Source organism: Myotis brandtii, unplaced genomic scaffold (assembly GCF_000412655.1).
Source record: "Myotis brandtii unplaced genomic scaffold, ASM41265v1 scaffold48, whole genome shotgun sequence".
NCBI classification, from domain to species: domain Eukaryota; kingdom Metazoa; phylum Chordata; class Mammalia; order Chiroptera; family Vespertilionidae; genus Myotis; species Myotis brandtii.
In genome coordinates, this window is record NW_005368341.1 from 3,304,457 (window position 1) to 3,324,388 (window position 19,932).

Below are 19,932 nucleotides of genomic sequence, written 5' to 3' on the forward strand. Positions count from 1 at the left end.
ATTTTGGTATTGAGTTTTAAAGAGAAGACAGGAGAAAAGAATACAAGATATTATAGTCTTATAAATATCGGAGTACAGGTTGTAGACGTGTGGATGAGAATTTGCAGAGAGGTCAGGTGTGTCAGATTGTACATAACACATCAGACACATTAGGCCAAGAGTGGAGTGTTGGTGGGATGGGGCAATTACCATCAGATGGTGTTTATGGTAAGGTATGATAATGATATTTTATTTTATTTTATTTTAAATATATTTTATTTATTTTAGAGAAAGTTAGAAACATCGATGAGAGAGAAACATCGATCAGCTGCCTCCTGCACATCTCCTACTGCCCTAATTCCCTTGTCTGGATGTCCTTGTGCAGTGAATTGCCAGCACCTCTGTATGTGGCAGCCCTGCTAACTCACTTCTTCATTCAACCTTCTCCTCTCTCTTAGGCCTCAATGCTGGATGGCCTGTGATGGTGACCATCCCTGTGAAACCTATTCCTGTTGTGTCCCACTGTGCCGGGCATAGCTGCTCTCCTATTCAATGTCAATAGCTTCCATGCTAAAGGTATGGAAGAACAAATCCCCCACAGTTCATAGTGTGTGATTTTTAAAGAATACACGGCAGAGCTAACCTACATCCTAGATATCAAGTATAGTTTCAAAGGATATAGCTCTTTTGTGGTGTAGGATCAGTGTATTTTTTTTTTTTAAGAAACTTCCTAACTATCTTCCAAAGTGGCTGTACCATTTTGCATTCCCACCATCAATGAATGAGAATTTCTGTTGCTCCACATCCTCATCAGCATTTGGTGGTGTCAGTGTTTTGGATTTTGGCAGTTTTAATAGATATGTAGTGGTATCTCATTGTTATTTCAATTTGCGGTTCCCTAATAAGGTATGATGTGGAGCATCTTTTCATATGCTTGTTTGCCATCTGTATATTTTCTTTGGTGAGATGTCTGTTAAAGTCTGTGGCCCATTTTTTAATTGAGTTGTTTGTTTTCTTATTATTGAATTCTAAGAGCTCTTTGTATATTTGGGGTAACAGTTCTTTATCAGATATGTCTTCTGCAAATATTTTTATCCAGTCTGTGGCTTATCTTCTCATTCTCTTGGTCAGTGCATTTATTATAGCTCTATCTCCTTAAGAAACTGAAATATGTTCTGTAGGGCCAAATAAAGAGAAAATCTGAGTAAGTTCAGCTGTTTAATTCAACTTTGTCCCCTTATATACTGTCCATGGGAAGGAAGCTAATGGCTCGTTCCCCCATTCCCTCCCCCATTATTGAGGATATTATTCCATGGAGTCAGATATCTCAACCTGTCTAGTCATTTTCTCTCCTAGGAAGTTCATGAGGTGCTCAGGCAATGAAAATCTTTTCCCTCCTTATATACCAGCTGTAAGAGGAATATGTAGTTTAGCCCTCTGCTCTAGGAGACTCGCTATATACTTTCATAAGATTTTAGAGACAAAGTAAAGAAAAAAAGACATGCACAAAACAAGAATAGACTTTAGCCATTTATGAAGTGAGGTCACCAGGGTTTGATGAAGAAGATAAAATTGCTTCAGTCTTCCATTTGCATGGCTTGAATTAATCCAATGTTCTCACTCAATATTTTGTTAATGGGGATTATGCTCTTGTGGCCCCTCTTCCTTCCAGCATCTGAGTCTGGTGTGTTCTGTGTGCTGTATATTTTGCTCTACCTAGACATTGAAATCTTGACAATGAAAGTCAACATTTAGCCAATCAAGGCCAAAAATAAAACCACTCATAAAAAGATTTTCATTTCTGCTATTACATTTTTAATTTCCAAGCATCTTTTTTGTTGTTCAGATTTTCTCTTTTATTTATAAGCATTTTAGTCAGATTCTTGGAATGAAACATATTCTCTTAGCACTCAGGGAATATTGATGATAGTTGTTTTCTGTTTGTTTTATAGCCTTGCTTCTCTTCTCATTTTTAGGGGTTAATACTTAGAAGCTAACCAAAAGCTGTGTGGTTATTTTCCATGTGTCTCTTTAGAACCATTCTCTACCCTTTCAATGCCCCAGACACTGCTTGCTATGGACCACATCATCTGGGACCCCGAGCTACCTGGCTTCCCAGCAGGTCCAATCAATAGAGGTACTGGCAGGAGATCAAAATATAGTAGGAGAGGGAGACCGGTCATCTATTCTCTTTCACTGCCCAGCCATTGTTCTGGCAGTTGCTGTGTTCTTCCACTGCAGGGTCTCTTAACCTCAGCACTGTTGACATTTGGGGCCATAGATGTTTTTGTTATGGGGTCTGCCCTGTGCATTGTAGAATGTTTAGTGGCATTCCTGGCCACTAATTAAGTGACTGTTATCACCCCATTTTTGCCAAGTTTTGCAAAAGAAAAATTATGGTAAGTCTACTTTGAGACCATGTTGTGTGCCCTGTAGTTAAGGTGAACCAAGGCCTATATAGATGGTATCTCTTTTTCTTTCTGTGGATTGCTGTCAATGAAATGATCAGGAGAGATCTGACAATTGGCATCAGCAAAACGTCACAAACAAGGAGTTCGGAAGCCAGGCCTTATTCAGCCTAAGCCCACATTCCATTGCTAGGGGGCAAGTGGCATTTTCAGCATTCCGTCAACGCAAATGACTCTGGAAAGACAGCCTTGGAGATTTTTACCTAAGGCACCCCTACTGGACACGGAGATGTCCCCCTATCTCCAGCCTAGGGGTTGAGACCACATATCACCTTCCAGACTGTGGACTTCCTAAAGCCATTACCCAAAACGAACCAATTTTCAAATGACTGATTTCACCTTCTGCCTTCTGACTTGGGAAGCTCTGTGCTTACTGCCACCTTTGAACCCCAGCACAGTCCTCATCTTCCCCACTCTCTGACCACACGCAGGGCCAGCTCATTCGTGCTGAAGGCGGGGCCGGTTGCTGCTCCTGTAGGTCAGAAGCCACTCCTGCTGTGGTGTCTTCCTGCTGGAGGCCGCTGTAGCTAAACCTCTTTGGTGACATTTGTCAGTGCATCTGTGGGGATGTATGCCGAGACCGTCCAGAGAAAGGGCCACGAGAAAACATCTTGTGTTCAAAATAGAACCCCCTGCAACCGTGGTGGAAGGGTTTCCGGGACAGATGGTCCATTCACGAGATATTTATTTTTCCACTCTCGAGGCCCCATTCTTGCCGCAGTGACGACGTCTGTGGAGTCTTCAGTGCATTTCTCCTCGTTGCCCTGCCTGCATAGCTCAGCGGAGCCACTTGTGTTTCTGATGCTGGATACCAAGCTGTGCCTGTGCACTCGCTGCCTCTTGAGAGAAACCAGAGCAGCACAGCCACTCCTGTGTGCTGCCGGCCTGGCTGCGGCAGCTGCTGCGCCCTTCGCTCCATATGGCTTCTCCCTCGGCTTGGCCTCTTCCTTGCAGAGCAAGGCGGACAGGACGGGAGTCCCCCAGGCAGCACAACTGGCAAGACCCATTTTAGGGACATCAGGCTCTTTGAAGGCATCCATGTCAAGTTTGAATTTTAAAAGATAAGAAATGTAATTATCTTTCACCACAGATTCTCTAAAAATTACAGAGAAAATAAAGAAAAGGAAAGGACTTATTTTAGCTAAAAATGACCAGATCTACAACAAACACTTAACCAAGTCCTGTTTCCAGTGACTCCAGGACAGGGTGGCAAAGCAATCTTTCCAGAGCCAGAAAACTCCCCCTGGGTATTTGGGACTTAATTTCTTTGCAAAAAGATGGCCATTCGAAGCTCCAAGTAGCAAAAAGTTAATCTGGATTTATTAGGGTACAGATCAGGGGCAAAGCTCATTTTCTGGTGATCCCTGCCAAACTCTCCACTTTTAGTGTGGACTTTTAGAAGCAGGAAAGTGAGCTGAAGTCCAGCATGCTCAGGGTTTGCTAAAAGGGAGGCTCTTTAATGGGCCAAGTACTACCAACTCCTCTGATCCTGTGTTCACTTCATACCAGGAACGTGTTAGCATTGCTCATCGAGGCTCTGCTTCACAGACTGGACTCTGAGAGGCAGGCTAGATCGCCAAGGAGAATACGAGAAATGTGTCCCCAGAAGCAGGCAATTTGATTTTAGTCTTTTACCAGTGAAAATAGTAACATCTCAAACGAGGAACTTTTCAGAACTCAGGTATAAATGTAAAAATAGACTCTTTTAAAAGGGTGATGGGGTTTGATAATTGTGCTGTTAACTTTCTCTTGCTCTGCAAAGCGTTCTTATGCTGAGTGCCACCCCCACAGCCAGTGAAAGGAGCTGCTAGTGGCAGCCCATGTGGTCACACAGAGCAATCCCTTCAGAGCTGCAAGCCATGGTGTGGGGTCTCAATGAGCAAGAGAAGCAATCGCTTCCTGCCCTGCGTGAATGTCCGTAATCTTCAGGGAAGCCCACGATAATCCTCAATCTTCAGGGCAGCCCACGATAATCCTCCATCCTCAGAGCTCCCCTGCACACAGCTCTGGGAAAGCGTGATTGATTTGAGCCTCTCACCTACTTCTGTTATCGCAGAAGGACAGGTGTGGTTGTCATGTTTAATATCCTGTAAAGGGGAAAGTCCAGGGCAAGGATCACATTGAAAAAAAGCATTGGCCGCATGGAAATAAGACTGTCCAGCCAGAAAACCAGCACTTGAATTTAATAACAAAGCAGACAGTTTGTGGTTTTCATTCCCCTTCGGTTGTTTTCCTGGGATTCTTTGATAGAGAATCAGGAAACTCAACTTATTTGGTCAATGTTGTCTCTCATAGAAAAAAAAAAAAAAAAAGAGAGAGAGATGGCTGGGAGGCAGCTGCCATTAATATCAGCAGTGTTATAGCCCAACTACTGTTGGGAAATTATTCACAGGGAAAGGATTCGTATCTCCTTTGTTAGAATTCCCAGGTTCTCTCTCCTTTTCTGGAACATGTATGTACTTCTAATAAGCACCAAGAATTGTCACTAGGTCCTGCTGCTATGACCAAGTCTCTGTCCAGGTGAGTAGGACTGGGGTGGCAGTGATGAGCCAGTGAAGCAGCGGTTGGGAGGGCGGCTGTGGAGCTCACCTCTCTGGGCTTAATCTCACTGAACTGCTCTTTATCTACCTGTGTGACTTTGAACAATCTCTTTAAGATTCCAGTTTTTCATCCATAATGTAGAAAAATAATAATATATTATTCTTGGAAATAATAGTATATTCACAGGTTGTTGTTTTTTTTCTTCCAGAGGTCCCTGCTCGCACATTTGTCTCCATCTTAGCAGTGGCACCCTATCCACTAAGTTGTTCAAACAAGAAGCAAGGAAGTCACCCTCAATCATTCTATCATTCACACTCCCTAGCCAACTTGTGATGAAGCCTGTCAATTCTGGCTCCATAACAAATCCAGCATCTCCCCCTAGATTTGCATCTGAGCCAGAGATACTTGCATTTTATCCCCCTTGGTCTTCCCATTCTCCTCTACCACTGTCCTGGTCTAGGCTGTTCCCTCCGTCCTGATCTATGCAGGAGCCACCCTCACACCTCTCTGCTTCTACTCTTGCCTCCAGTAAGAAAGTCACCATAAAACAGCCCCAGTGAGAGTTTGGAAATGAAAACCATGTCACTGCCCTGCTTAGAACCTGTCAGTGCTCCTACTGCACTGCAATCCACGCCAAGCTCTTCTCTGAGCCTCGGTTCCACCATGTGAACATGGAGATACTAAGACCTATGTTGAAGATGGTTTGTGGAGATTAAGTGATAAGTATAAATGAGGCAGCTAGCAGAGTGCCGGACATATGGGAGGCCTCTAATAAGAGGCAGGTATTATTTTTATACAATTTCATTTATTTTAAATGAAGACAAATAGCAAATTAGTCTAGCATAAAACGTGACATCCAACATGCTTCAATCATGCAGGCACTTTGTTCTAAATCCTGTATATGTTCAAGTCAGATTCCTTGGCTATAAAGAAAATCGGCTCAGCTTCTCCACTTTCTCCAGTGTACACGGCATCTTGTTTCTCCTAAAAGTTAATCATGAAAATATCATTCCTTGGAGACCAGGGCTTTACCCAAGATTTCTCAGTGAGCAAAGCTGATATTTGCATTATTAGTAAGTTAAACTCTGGGGTTCTTCATACATAGCGGAGCAATTTTATTAAATAAATTAGAACAGAAAATTGAACCCTATTATTTTTATCTGGAACCTTTTCCTGACAGGTTCTTTTGCATGACTGCTATATAAAATTATGTTAATGGCATAAAACTTGTGTCTCTATGTAGTTGGAAACCTAGTGATCTAGCCAGTGACTCTATGTCAATGTAACCGTCCTATATATAACTATAATTCTACCCTTTCTTTAGAATCCAAGCTCAATATTCCAGGTTTTTGGAAGAATTACATTTAAAAATTCCAAAGATACAGCAATCCATTTAAAAAGCATTTAATTCTAAAGAAAGAGATTTAGAATATTTCTCAATACCTTAAGGTACTTGACTAGTCAATTTGTTCATTCAATTTAAAAAAGTTATGTGTGTGTGTGTACACATGTAAACAAATACAGGGTGGGACAAAAGTAGGTTTATAGTTGTGTGTATGTGAAACACAAAGTTTATCATTTATTATCATTTATTAATTATTGTCTTATTTTCTATTCAAACAACTGTAAACCTACTTTTGTCCCATTCTGTATATATGTCTATGTAATATATGTTATTATATATTATTTTATGCTATATATATTATATTTACATACACATAAGACACGTACAAATAAGACATGTTCCTGTCAGCAAGGACCTTACAGGCTATTGAGAGACAAACGTACACACAAAAGATTAGACTAAAAATGTTATTTAAAGTTAACCTGTATAATTCCCAGTAAAAGAGGAAGAGTAGACATTAAAGTTAACTTTAGGAAAGGCTTCACAGAGCATGCAATGTGAGCTGAGACTTGAATGACAAGTGACAGGGCAGGGGCAGGACAGAGAGGATGGTGTCCAGAAACTGAGCAGTGTGTTTGAGGGAGGGTGACACTAAACAAAGTGGTTTAAGGGCCAGCACACAAAGTATATATACTGTCTTTTAGCTAAATAAGAACATTAAACTGAGAAGCAGTGACATGACCAGATTCCCAGTGAAGAACTTTCTGTCCAATAAAACTTTCTGTAATGATCAAATAGTTCTAAATCTGCACTGTTTAATATGGTGGCCACTCAACTCAATGTGGCTGTTGAATGCTTAAAACCAGACTAGTTAGACTTAGAAAAAGAGGTTGTAATTTTGATTAAAGTATGTGCATAACCACATGTGGCTAGGGGCTATCGTACTGGGCAGTGCAGTTTCTGAGAGATCCACCTTGGCCATATTGTAGGATAGATTGCAGAGATGACCTATGTAGAGAAAGCCCTAAGGGAGGTTATGTCAAAAGTCCAGGAGGCTTGACTATTGAACGCTGGAGCAGGGAAGTGGCAGCTGAGAAGTAAAGGATGGTAGACCCTGAGAGAAAGTCTAAACCCCCAATTCCTGGCTCAATGACCACCACAGTTGATATAAGAAATTAGTGTTGAATGGATTGATTTGATATCGATTTTTAAAGTGTTCAAAATAAAATCCTTCCGGGGCTGCTTAATGTCACATGTTCTCCTCTTCAAAATACACAGGTGAGGGCGAGGAAAAGCTCACGTTGCCCTCTCACGATTTGCACACTTGTTCTCCAAGGCTGAAAAAGGAGAGAAAAGGCCACCGAAGGAAGAGAACAGTGGACAGCTTCCTCTGAGGCGGAAAAGGGAACTGGGAGAGGGGTTATATGGATCTCACAAGGAAAGTGCTTCGATCCAGTTCCATGAAGGTGCTTTGGAGAGCAGCAGGGCTCCGGATGAGGAGATAAGTGTGTCCAAGGAGGTGGACATCAGGCCCAATGCTCTGAGCTTCAATAAAGACCCCTCTTCCCAAGTTTGACAAGGGAGTCTAATACGGGTTGGCATTCTTTCTGGAGGTCCTTGGGGAGAATTGGTTTCCTTGCTTTTTCCAGCCAAGTGTAGTCTGTAGTCTCTCTCTCTCTCTCTCTCTCTCTCTCTCTCCCTCTTTCATTCTCTTCCTCCCTCCTCTGCTACCATTGCCATATCTTCTCTTCTGACTTCACCCTTCTGGCCCATGCAGATAATAATTACCCAGAATAACCTCCCCATATCAAGATTCTGAACACTTACAAACTCCCCTTTCCCATGTAAGGTAATATCTTTACAGATTCTGGTTTGAGGATGCAAACATCTTTAGGGGGTATTATTCTGTCTACCACATCAACCTACACAGCTAAAACGTTGTTTACCTATAAGAAAACCTGTATTTTGTGTTGTATTAAAATAAAATTGTATCAATATAACTTGTAGTAAAGAAACCATTTTCTAGAATTTATATATTGTTTAGGAGCTAAAGCTTTAGTTTCATCAATGTTTATTTTGTTGGAATTTGACTTCTAGTCGAAATCTATTTCTTTCCTCTTCATTTTCACCTTAACTATGTTGTGTGGCCTTGAAGAGGTCAGATTTCTCAGAGCCTCTGTTTCTTCATGTGTAAGATAAGGAGGTTGAACTGGCCTATCTCTGAGGTCCCATTCAGCTAGACTCTAATTTATACTCTCTTCTATTATTCTACTTTACATTAAAAATTCCATTTTAAAAACCAGCAGAAGTTCTGCTTTCTCCCCAGAGCAGCGAAAGTGAGATTATTTTTTATTTAGTTTTTGCTCTATTCTTTGTGCCTAAAGCAGCAGCTTGCAAAGCTTGTCATTTGGGACTAGAAAAGCAACGCACAACTCAATTTTACCTGTATAGGCTCATGAGTAACTGGCACAACCTTTGTAACTAGCCTAAGAAATAATAGCTCTCTGGGGCTGTATTCCTAGCAAATTATGTCACACCTAGCACTTATGGTGGGTAATAAGAAATGTTGTATTTACATAAATCCTAAGGGTATGAATCATCATCCAAAATGTTTTATTGCTTCCCTGTTTTCCATAATGTCATATTTCATGAAAAATATTAAGTTTCAAGTGAATGTTAAGTATCCTATCCTTCATGGAAATGATTTAAAATAAAATGCTAAAGGAGGCAAACTTCTAAAATATAATGTTTATGGGGTTTTTTCTTTCCTTTTTTATTGGTCAAGAGACTTGACAAAAATAACATTTGGGTATGGAAATCTCAAATTATTAGTCTACAGCTGATAAGTAGACATCTGAATTCATTGCCTCCACTAAATTTATTCTTTTGGTTTTATTGTGTACCATTCTCAACTTAACTGTATTTGGCATATGCTGACAGGATCTGATAATATGATGCATGAAAAACCTGATCATGAATTTAAAATATTGGCTTGAGCACTGGACAGTGCAAAGATATTGGTACTTTACTTCACCTTCTTTTTACTCCTTTATATTACTGCCTGTTGGCAACCAAGTAGGGGCCATTGTGTATTGCGATTTACAATAAAATATATATATTTGGTCTTCTCCCAGTTTTCCTGGCACAGAGCTCCTAAAACTTGAATTTCTCAAGTGATAAGAGCCACAAAGGTGTTTTTTTTATGTTAATAGGGTAACTTTTGGAACTAATCTAAAGATGGGGACTGGTTGCCAGGAGAACCAACCCTGTCATTAGAGGGTTAGAACTGTCCTACCTCCTGACCTCCAAGGAGGAGTAAGGAGGTGGACGTTGAATCAGTCACCAATGGTCAATGATTTAATAAAAAAGATGCCTATTGTAATGAACCCCAAAAAGGGTGGGTTTCTGAGAGCCGCCAGGTTGGTGGACCAGAATGCTTCCATGTGTCCCTGTGCTGGGTCCCAGACTCCACCAAGACAGAAGCACCTTTGTTCAGGATTTTACCCTTTGCATTTCTTCATCTGGCTGTTGGTTTGTGTCCTTTAATTTCCTTTGTATTAAAGCTGGGAGTCTTCTGAGTACACTGCTTTCTGAGTTTTGTGAGCTACGCTAGCAAGTTAGTCAAACCCAAGGAGGGGGTTGTGGGAAGCTCTGATTTCTAGCCAGTAGGTCAGAAGTGCAGGTAACAACCTGGGCTTGTGATTGGCATCTGAAGTGGAGTGCCATCTTGCAGGACTAAACCCGGTGGAATCTGTTGCTATCTTCATGTTGATAGTGTCAGAATGGAGTTGAAGTGTAGGACACCCAACTGGTGTTGGAGAACTCCTTGGAGTTGTGGGGGGAAAGCCCCACACATGGGAATTGGTGACCAGAATCTTAGCCATTAACCTCTTTGTAGGAAAAGTTATTGTCTTTACTTAGAATTCACAATTTCAACAACCAAATTGTAACAGTTCTTTTCTCTCCCAGCAAGATCCAACACCACGTGTCTGGTCTGCATTATCATCCATGATTAGTAAGGAAGGGGGAGGAGAGGGAAGAGTAGGGGTCCGTGGCTGAATGACCATGACTCAGCACCTCATTGAACAGTTCCCTCAGTGCAGTGTTTCATTATAGATTATTGGTTTATATTGCTGTAATATGCAAATATCTTTAATATTCATTGCATGGGATCTCCTTCCTGTCAGGTTCTCATGATTCACTTAACAACTATTCATTGAATAACTGTGCTAAGCTCTGGGGATACAATGGCAGGCAAACTGGGCAGAGCCTATTCTTGAAGTTATTACATTTTGGTGGGTGAGACAGAGCTACTAATCCTGGAATTACACAGTTGCATTTAAAATTGCATTATCGTGCTAAGAACAATATGTTAAAAACCAAAACAACAATGGAAGAAACAGGATTTTTATACTATATCAATTGCTATCAGTAATAGAACACATTTTAAAACATTCAGTCTCGTGTGGATTTCGGTATCCATATGATTCACCAAGAGGTTTGCCAAGTTTTGTTGTTGTTGTTGTTTTTGTTTTGTGTTTTTTTTTTTGGTCTACATTATTGAATTGCAAAGGGAATTTGACATAACAGGGAAAATTCAACAGCTTTAGAAGCCAGCATAGGAAAATAACATTTATAAAGCAACCTTTGCCCAAGATTTCAGATACATTAAGTAATGATATGTGGCACACTCTAATTAACATTCTGCAAAACTGAACCTTCTAACCAGGTATAATAGAATAGGAAATGTTAAATGCTGCCAGGCATTTTATTGTAATACAGGGCAATTATAGAAATGTTTCAGTTACCTGCAAGCTTGTTTTGCATAAAGTGTTTACATCTGCTACCAAAGAGGCCTTTGTCTAAATTCATTTAGTTGGCTCCAAGCAGCACCGCAAATCACTTTTGTTGGGACTGCTTCACTTTCTCTCTGGATGACAAAAAGGCAAGGGAGGTGTTATTTGGACAATGTCAAATTTATGCGTACAAATTATTGGCTTGACCTCCTGCCATTCTAAGAGAAAAGCAATTGGTTGTGTGAAAGCCCAAACTAAATCATTAGGAGCGTTCATATTTAAATATATATATGGTAGCAGGTAAGAATCTTTCTTTTCATTAAGAACCCATTCAGTCTTTGTTTTCATTCATGACCCATTCACATTATTTTCTTAGATTTCTAGAGATTTAAGGCCAAATTCTGTTCCAGGTATAATCCCTAACCTCGCACCTCCAATCATTAACAGCACTTACCACCTTGTCAATAAGCACAAGCATCCTTACTGACTTGTATTGTGAGAATAAGTGGAAAAGGAGGAAGCCCTGAAATCTTTACACTGGAAACTTTCTTCCAAGCATGCAGATTCTAAGTAGGTAACTGAAAAATGCTATAACATCTCCCTTCTGTAAGCTCTACGCTCTTTCAAAACATCTCTCAAATTCTACTTCCTACAGAAACATTTTCTCATCACCCCAACAAGGTCATTGACTTGTCTTCTGAACAACTGTATCATTCATTATTTATACCTCTTTTGTGGGTAGAGGGTATGTGCTGCCTGGGCTTTCTTTAAAAAACAACTATAAATAATAAAAGGCAAACACCCATGATCCATGGCCCAGCTAGAATATAAGTCCATCGAAATCAAGTCATGTCTTTAAAATTTCTCCATCCCCAGCTAATAGAATATGGCCCTGGACATAGCAAGTGTTGAGAAAGATGTGTGTGTTTATTAATTAGAAGGAAGAGGATGGGGATGAGGTAGATTGGAGAAGAGGAAGAAAAAGAAGAAAAGATAGAGAAAGAAGAAAAGAAACAAGACCAGGGAAGAGGCTGATATGTGGATAGACATACATATAATCTGTTCACTCGGAGCCCAGCTTAGGCCTCCAACATCACTTCTTATATGAGCCATAGTGAGTCAACTGTTTTCACTTGGCCTTCTCTCCTCTATCTCAGTGGTTCTCAACCTTGGCTGCACATTAGAATCACCTGGGAATCTTTTTAAAATCCTGATTTCTGGGCCTCATCCTCCAGAAATTCTGTTTCTTTGTTACTAATGTTGTGGCCCCACCCCATAGCAAAGAAACAGAATTTCTGGAGGATGAGGCCCAGAAATCAGGATTTAAAAAAGATTCCCAGGTGATTCTAATGTGCAGCCAAGGTTGAGAACCACTGCTCTATCTGTAAATGGGGATAATGACATTATCTATACCAGACTCCTAACAGGATTAAATCAGTCATGAAATCATGGTGCTCACCACAATGAATATTAGGTTTTTTTATTATTTTAATTTAATTCTTTATAAATGAATGGTATTATTAATTATATGAGTTAAACAAAACTATATTTTAAGGATTTTAGGGAAAATACATAAAAAAAACTATAGGGCCAGAAGGAAGTTGATGAATGAAAGAGAAGACTAAGGTAGAACATTAAACCATTGTCTCAGGAAGAGAGAAAATGTATTTAAGCACAGGGAGCATAATTTTGCTACAGATGATGGCTGGTTTATTATTATTACTATTTATTTCTAGGTGGGCAGGAACAAGAGCTGCCATGAGAGATGGCACAGGGAGTCACTTTTAGGGCCACTTGCTTATGCCATGTTACTATGGAGTCGGGAAAACCAAGTGGATAGAAAAGTTGTCAGGGCCACAGAAACATAGACTATGTTTCCACATGGGTTGTGGAAGAACACCTCCAGGCAGCACTGCTGGCCAATGGGACAGTCAGAATAAAAGAGAATTTGTACCTAGTTTTGTACATTAGGATCTCAATAGTAACCACATGACACAATCAAATTAGGAAAATCAAAAGAGGGTTTATTTACAAAGGAATTGCATATTTGGAAGGTTTGGGCAAGCAACTCTGGGCTAGGGACAGGGAACAATTACTACCAACCATGGGCCTGAAGAAACTGGGAGAAATTGGAAGGAACTAGATGGAAAGAATCAAGTAGAGAAACCACAAAAAGAGAAACAGTTACTTTCATTTGAGGAGACAGCCAGACCTAGGCAAACTTCAGAAAGGGAGCCAGTAAAGAATGCCATGACCTCATTCTTCTCCCTCTCTTTCATGCAACTACTAGGAAACCTACACTCCGCCCTGTTATCACATCCTCTGGTTCCTCATGACAGTGCTCAGAGGTGTGGTTTTCTGGCCCTGGCTGTACATTCAGATCACCTGGGGAGATTTTTTTAAAATTCTTTTTTTATTACTATTTTTTGTTGTTGTTGATTTCAGAGAGGAAGGGAGAGAGAGATAGAAACATCCAGGTTGAGAGAGAATCATTGATTGGCTGCCTCCTGCACACCCCCTATTGGGATCGAGCCCGAAATCTGGGCGTGTGCCCATGACCAGAATCAAACACGGGACCCTTCAGTCCACAGGCCAATGCTCTATTCACTGAGCCAAACCAGCTAGGGCAGACCTGGGGAAGTTTTTAAATGCCGATGCCCACGTCTCACCCGGAAAGCTCCCAGGTTCTAAAATAAAAGTTCATTTAAAAAATCTGGTGCTGTTTAGAAAGTCCTGGAATGATACAATTTTTAAGTGGCAGATTTTTTCACTTAACTTTACTTTCAATCCAACCCTGTTATGTAGTGGTTTCAAACTACATCAAACTTGTGAGGGTATTACAGTTACCTGAGGGGCTTGTTAAACAGATTGCTTGGCTCACCGTTCCTGACTCCTAGCTTTGGAGCGGGTTGAGGATTTGCATTGCTAACAAGTTCCCAGGTGATGCTTATGGAGCTGGTCCATGTGCCCAACCCACTGCTATATAAAGTCCGCCTCGAAGTTCAGACAAGCTTTTGCTGGTCCGACTTCAACACTTCAACGGCAAACAAGGTAAAGTGGCGTTTTTGGAATGCATGTCTTCCTCTGGTACTCAAAAGGGTTGATAGTAACTGGTGTGAAATCATTTTACCATAATTCCAGTGGATTTTGTTTTGTTTTATTATCCTGTGCATCAGCAAATGTTGTTAGTATCCAGTTTGGTGTTTGGAAGAGTTATTTACAACAATGGTACTCAAAAGGGTTGATAGTAACTCGTGTGTAATCATTTTACCATAATTCCAGTGGATTTTGTTTTATTATCCTGTGCATCAGCAAATGTTGTCAGTATCCAGTTTGGTGTTTGGAAGAGTTATTTACAACAGACAAGTGGCAATGTCCAGGTGAAGTGCAACATTGTCTGCAAGGCTTCAAGAATGCAGTAAAATTCATAAAGAGAATTCAAAATTTGCCTTAGAATTTCTCACCTGAAGAGTATGTGCCCTTAAACGAGAAAGATGAGAGGAAGTCCATGTTTGGGTGCTTTTGCTTGCAATTTTTGTCTCTCAGGGCGAGTTCACAAAGAGAAATGTGGGAGGACTTATCAATTTGAAAAATGTTGGAGGGTTCACAGCAAAGACCTGGGTTTTTCTTAGTGATGTGGCTTATGTGGGAGGGGGTCAGATGAGCACCTGAAAAAAAAAAAAAGCTTACCAGAGCTAGCAGGAAGCTATCGATGCCCTGACTTGAAGCATCTTCCAGATCTATTTGCCCAAAGATTTAACAGGAAATAATAATATCCGTATCATCTCTTTAAACAGATTATGCACTGTGGAGAGAGAGTTTAAAAAGGGAAATTCAGGTTAAATGGGAAAAAAAGAAAACTTAAGCTTAACACATTTCTAAATAAATTAGATTTAGTAAGGCTAGATCAGTGAAAACCTGTGACAGGTCTGTACGTTCTTTGTGTGCACAGTATCATTCCATTTTAGCTCTTCGTGAAAACGTTTTGAAAGTTAGTGACTTTAGTAATGATAAGGTAGAACCCGGTATGTCACAGTTTGTTATTACAATGATCTAGATCCTCTATTTTATAAAAAGTTTAAGTTCACTGGCAGGTGCTAGTCCTCCCTCTCAGAAACGTGGGGAGGAAAGAGCGCTCCCACCTTGTTGGCTTGATTCTAAGGCGTGTTGTCAATTTCTGCAATCATTACCTGCGTGCAAACACGTCGCTTTAGGCTGCGCCTGCCACTGCTACTCAGGCCACAGGCAAACTCCCACCCTGGCCGGGCCTTCAGCGGGGCTTGTGGTTTCCTCCACCAGAGCTGGGGCAATGGCTTCCATTGCGAGGAGGGAGCGGCTGCACTGTGGGTGTGGAGCCACTCAGCTCATTCACCTGCAAGAGAAGGAGATGCTGGGAAGGAAAGAAATAGCAACAGGGAAAAAATAGCGACTGTCGTCAGAGAGGCTGACAGCTAGGATTGTCAGAAGTCCTCCCCCAGCCCTTCATACCCAAGTTCACTCAGTAGTAATAATGCAGAAAGCAACAGAAAACTGTGCCTCATCCTGCAGAAGAGTTGTTCCTTCTTACGGAATATGTGTGTCCTTTCCTGAGCGTTCAGGGTTCAGCTCTCCTTTTTAGGCCTCTTGCCCCTGAATCAGGAGATGGGATGCATGTGGCCACTTACTTGCTTCTCTGCTACATTGCTGCTCTGATTAGTGATCCGGGTTCAGTTTTTGTTAAGGATTTCATTTTGGTCTCTTCTGTTTTCTTTTGTCCTTTTTTACTTCATGTAAGATTGCTACCACCCTTATTTGTGCTACCTGGCTCTCCAGGGATTGTCTCTGACCTTAGTCACTACACATATAGCATCACACTCCTGTCTAGGGACTGGCTAACCTTTTTTTTCTACTTTTCGTGTTGCTGTTTCTAATTTTAGCTTATTTTTAATTTTTTTCAATTACTGTTTATATTCAATAATATTTTGTCTTAGTTTCAGGTGTATAGTATAGTGGTTAGACAATCATAGACTTTACAAAGTGTTCCCCTGATATTTGCAGTACCCAGTGGCCCCATACCTGGTTATAACAACATTATTGACTCTCTTATGCGATACTTTATATTCCCATGACTATTGTGACTGATTTTTTCTTATAGCATGAGAGTTACTGACTTTACACTGTATAATATAGTCAGATTTCCCACTTTCGTTTTACTTTAGCAACTTAATACTGCTACCGCTTATAAGTGAAGAACAGTTTTATACTCATTTTTTTAGGTTGTACTAATTGCCCCGGAAAGAGAACGGTGGCACCGGTAAATGCCATCTCTCAGGAACCAAAAGTGAAAATTGAGAAATTTCTTTGCAGATCTATTTAGTGGGCAGCACACAGAACAGAAACTTCCTGATATTAGAGGCAGAATTTGGGCTTGGAACCAGAAAAAGAGGTTTTTAATCCTGCTCCTTCTATTTATTAGCCACATCAGGTTAGATGTATTTCCTAACCTTTTAGAAACTTCCTGTGTGTTGTGTGGAAAATGGAAATTTCTAGTAGTGTTTGCCCTCCTAGAACAGCTTGCAAACTGTAAATACTTTGGCCAGATGCATTTCCTCCTAAGGTTACCATGAGATTTTGTACCTGAGAACAGCTTGCAAACTGTAAATACTTTGGCCAGATGCAAACTTTATTCTTTTGTAACCATAGCTAGCTAGCATGTATTTGACTATGTTGTGAGTATTATGATGCCTGCTTTCTCCTCGGCTATGAGGCCAGGACAGCGGGTGGGTCTCTGTGGGTGCACACACCGTGGCTTCTCCCTCCCCCGTAGGAAAATCGGGGTCATGGAGCAGACTCCTCGGGGGCCACTGGCCTGTGTCTAGATTAGTTACAGGCTTTGGGGCCAGACACACCTGGGCTTGAATCCCAACCTGCCACAGCTGTGTGACCGTGGGCATGTGTCCCAAGTTCTCTAAATTCAAATTCTCTCGTCTGTAAAACGGGGGCAATTGTTCTTTAGGGGTCTTGAGACAGACAGTGTCCAACTCCTAATAAGTGTTTCATAGTATAACCATGAACAGACAAGAACAACGTTGCCTTGTTTTACGCATGGCAACCATAAGGCAAATCATAGTGAGAAGTGGGGCAAGGGATGAGATCCAGTGGCAGGAAGCATTGCTGGCTGCAAAACCTTGTTTAATTCCTGAGCAAATGTATCTTAAGCCCCAAAGTTTAGGCTTCCGCTGCCTTTCTCTGGGCTGACTTGTTCATGGTTCCCTGTCCTTAGATGGGCATTCCCAGGCCTTGAGCTCCAGGTCACCCCTGATGACAGTGGGAAGGGTATAACCTGTGGTGTGGCATTGAACCATCCTGGGGTTGAGAGGACGGTTCAACCTCTTTCAATGCAGAGGCAACTCCTAAAACTTAACTGATGCCCACAGCTGCCGTTCCCATAGAGAACTCTATCCCCACTTTATAACAGTGGAGTCCAGATGTGAATTATTATTCAGTGAAACAAAGAGATAGTTCGAGGTGTGACTAATGATTAAGAGTCGTGTAGAGCACAGCTCTTCTTATACAACAGGGGTGAGAGGCCGGATGACGGAAATCCTCTCAGGGAGAGACTGACAGTGCCAAAATAAGCCTCTTTGACAAGTCTTGCTCTGTCAGTTATAGGCAAATTAGCGAGTTCAAATGGGTGGCAACTATTCCTGTCTTTCCAGCTGTGGTGGCTCTGGGGCTCAGCGTGATACTTTTAACTGCTTGCCTGATCAAAATGCCTGAAAGCCTGGTCCATTCCCCGGGAGTACCACTGAAAGGGAATGGAAATGTCTCCGCTGGGGCCTGCCAATCTTCCCATCACAGGCTACGTTTGACTGGCAGGTGGCACTCTGCTCCCCAGTGTGTGGGAAGCCCAGAACTAGCTTCTGGTCCTTAGAGGAAACATGAAGAGCCGAGTCTTTTTTTCTTTTTTCTTTTTTTTTTTTCAAAAGAAGCCATTTTTCTAAACGAAAGAGCCTGCTGCTTGCTCTTCTCAATTTCAATATGTTCCTGGAACACTCAGTGTCAGATACTTTCTGAAACTTTTGCGTTACTGTTGGGGAAATAGTACCCTAAGTTTCCTCCTCCTTGGATAGCTGTGCATCTGAGATGCCAGAAGGAAAAATACAGAGCATTACAGTTCTTTCTGTCAACCTTGGCTCTTACTGCTGGTAACTCGATGGCTGGGAAGTATTCATTAGTGTATTCATTGCCTTATCATTTCCTCCTTGGGGCCCGGCCAGTGCTTGATTGCTTGTCTCATGAATACAGTGCTTGGATTTGTATGGATGATCTGATGTGTGCTGTGGAATGAGACTTGGGAGTGGAAACGAGAAGAAACCCTTCTTTTTGGACTTGATGATGCACACTCCTGTCAACACACTGAGATAAATGATGGCTTGATCTTCTCTGCATTTTGGTTATGCAACACACACAAACCACGTTTGAGAACTAGCCAAGTCCAGGCTGATCAACACTCTTGTAGACTCTTTTCTCCACTCGGGTTCCAGAACTGCTGATTGGCTCCATTAAGAATCCAAACTGCTGCTGTGTGGGTTTTCATCGGTAGCTGGCCCCATGGTGCCTGTTCTGATGTCTCCATGTCCTCTGTCCTCTATCTACATTTCTTAACAGATACCCTGGCTCCCTACGTTACTGAAAAGCCAAAGAAAGACTTTAATTCTTTTAACTCTGTCAAATAATACTATAGTATGCTTATTCTTCTTGGCTGATTCTCTAAAAGAAAAGGGTCAGCAAAAATGGCCCACTCCCAAATTTTAACTACAAGAATTAATATGACAATATACTTTTTGAATATAAAAAAAAATTTTAATGGCCCACTACCCATTTTTGTAAATACATTTTTATTGGGACATGGCCATGTTTGTTCATTTCTGCACTGTCTACGTCTGTTTTGGCAATATGGTGATAGGGTTGCAGAAATGGGACAGAGAACAGGTAGCCTACAAAGCCTGAAATACCAACTGGTCCTTGACAGAAAAACTTTGCCACCCCCCTGCTCTGAGGAAACAGTCATGGTCTTCCTGACAGGACCCTCCCCCCCAGACCATGGACCCCCTCTCCTCCTGACTCCTATGTTATGTCTCCATCCATCCCCTCTCTTCTCACATCTTCATGTTCTCTTGTTCTAGTCAATTCTTCTTCCAGGGTTCAACCTGAGTTGCTCTAACTAAAGATGGTTCAATTCCTAACAGTGACATAAAAATCCCTAGAGGACCGGTGTCTGCAGAATAAATAAATTCAGGCTGCCTCTAAGAGCCTGTGCTCTGCAGGGCACTCTAGACCAGGTATTGAGCCCTCCTGCTGAGGTGCCCACGCCCATCCTTAAGCCAAGGCCTCCATGCTTTCATGTATGCCAGTCACCTGAAATAGCCTCTTCCCACTCAGGTTTGCTGTTGTACCCTAACATATTTTTCAGAATTGAGCTGAAATAACATTTTACAAACAAAATATTTAATCTCCTCAAATCTAATCTCTTTTCTAACACTAACCACCTGCAAGCATTCTGGTGCCTCTTATGATATTTATCCCATTCTACTTTGTATTTCATTTGTCTGCCCATTCTTTCCTTCTTCTCCTCACTACAGCAATGGCAGAGTCTTTACCTGATTTACCTTTGATTTTTTTTCCAATACCGAGTGCTGTTTAGGTCCTTCCTAGACCTGTTGACTTGGTTTAGATTTCCCTTAACAAGAACATGAAACTTTTGTAAATAAAGGATTTGGGGCTTTCTAAACCATTTTTTCCCTGAAATAATATATATATA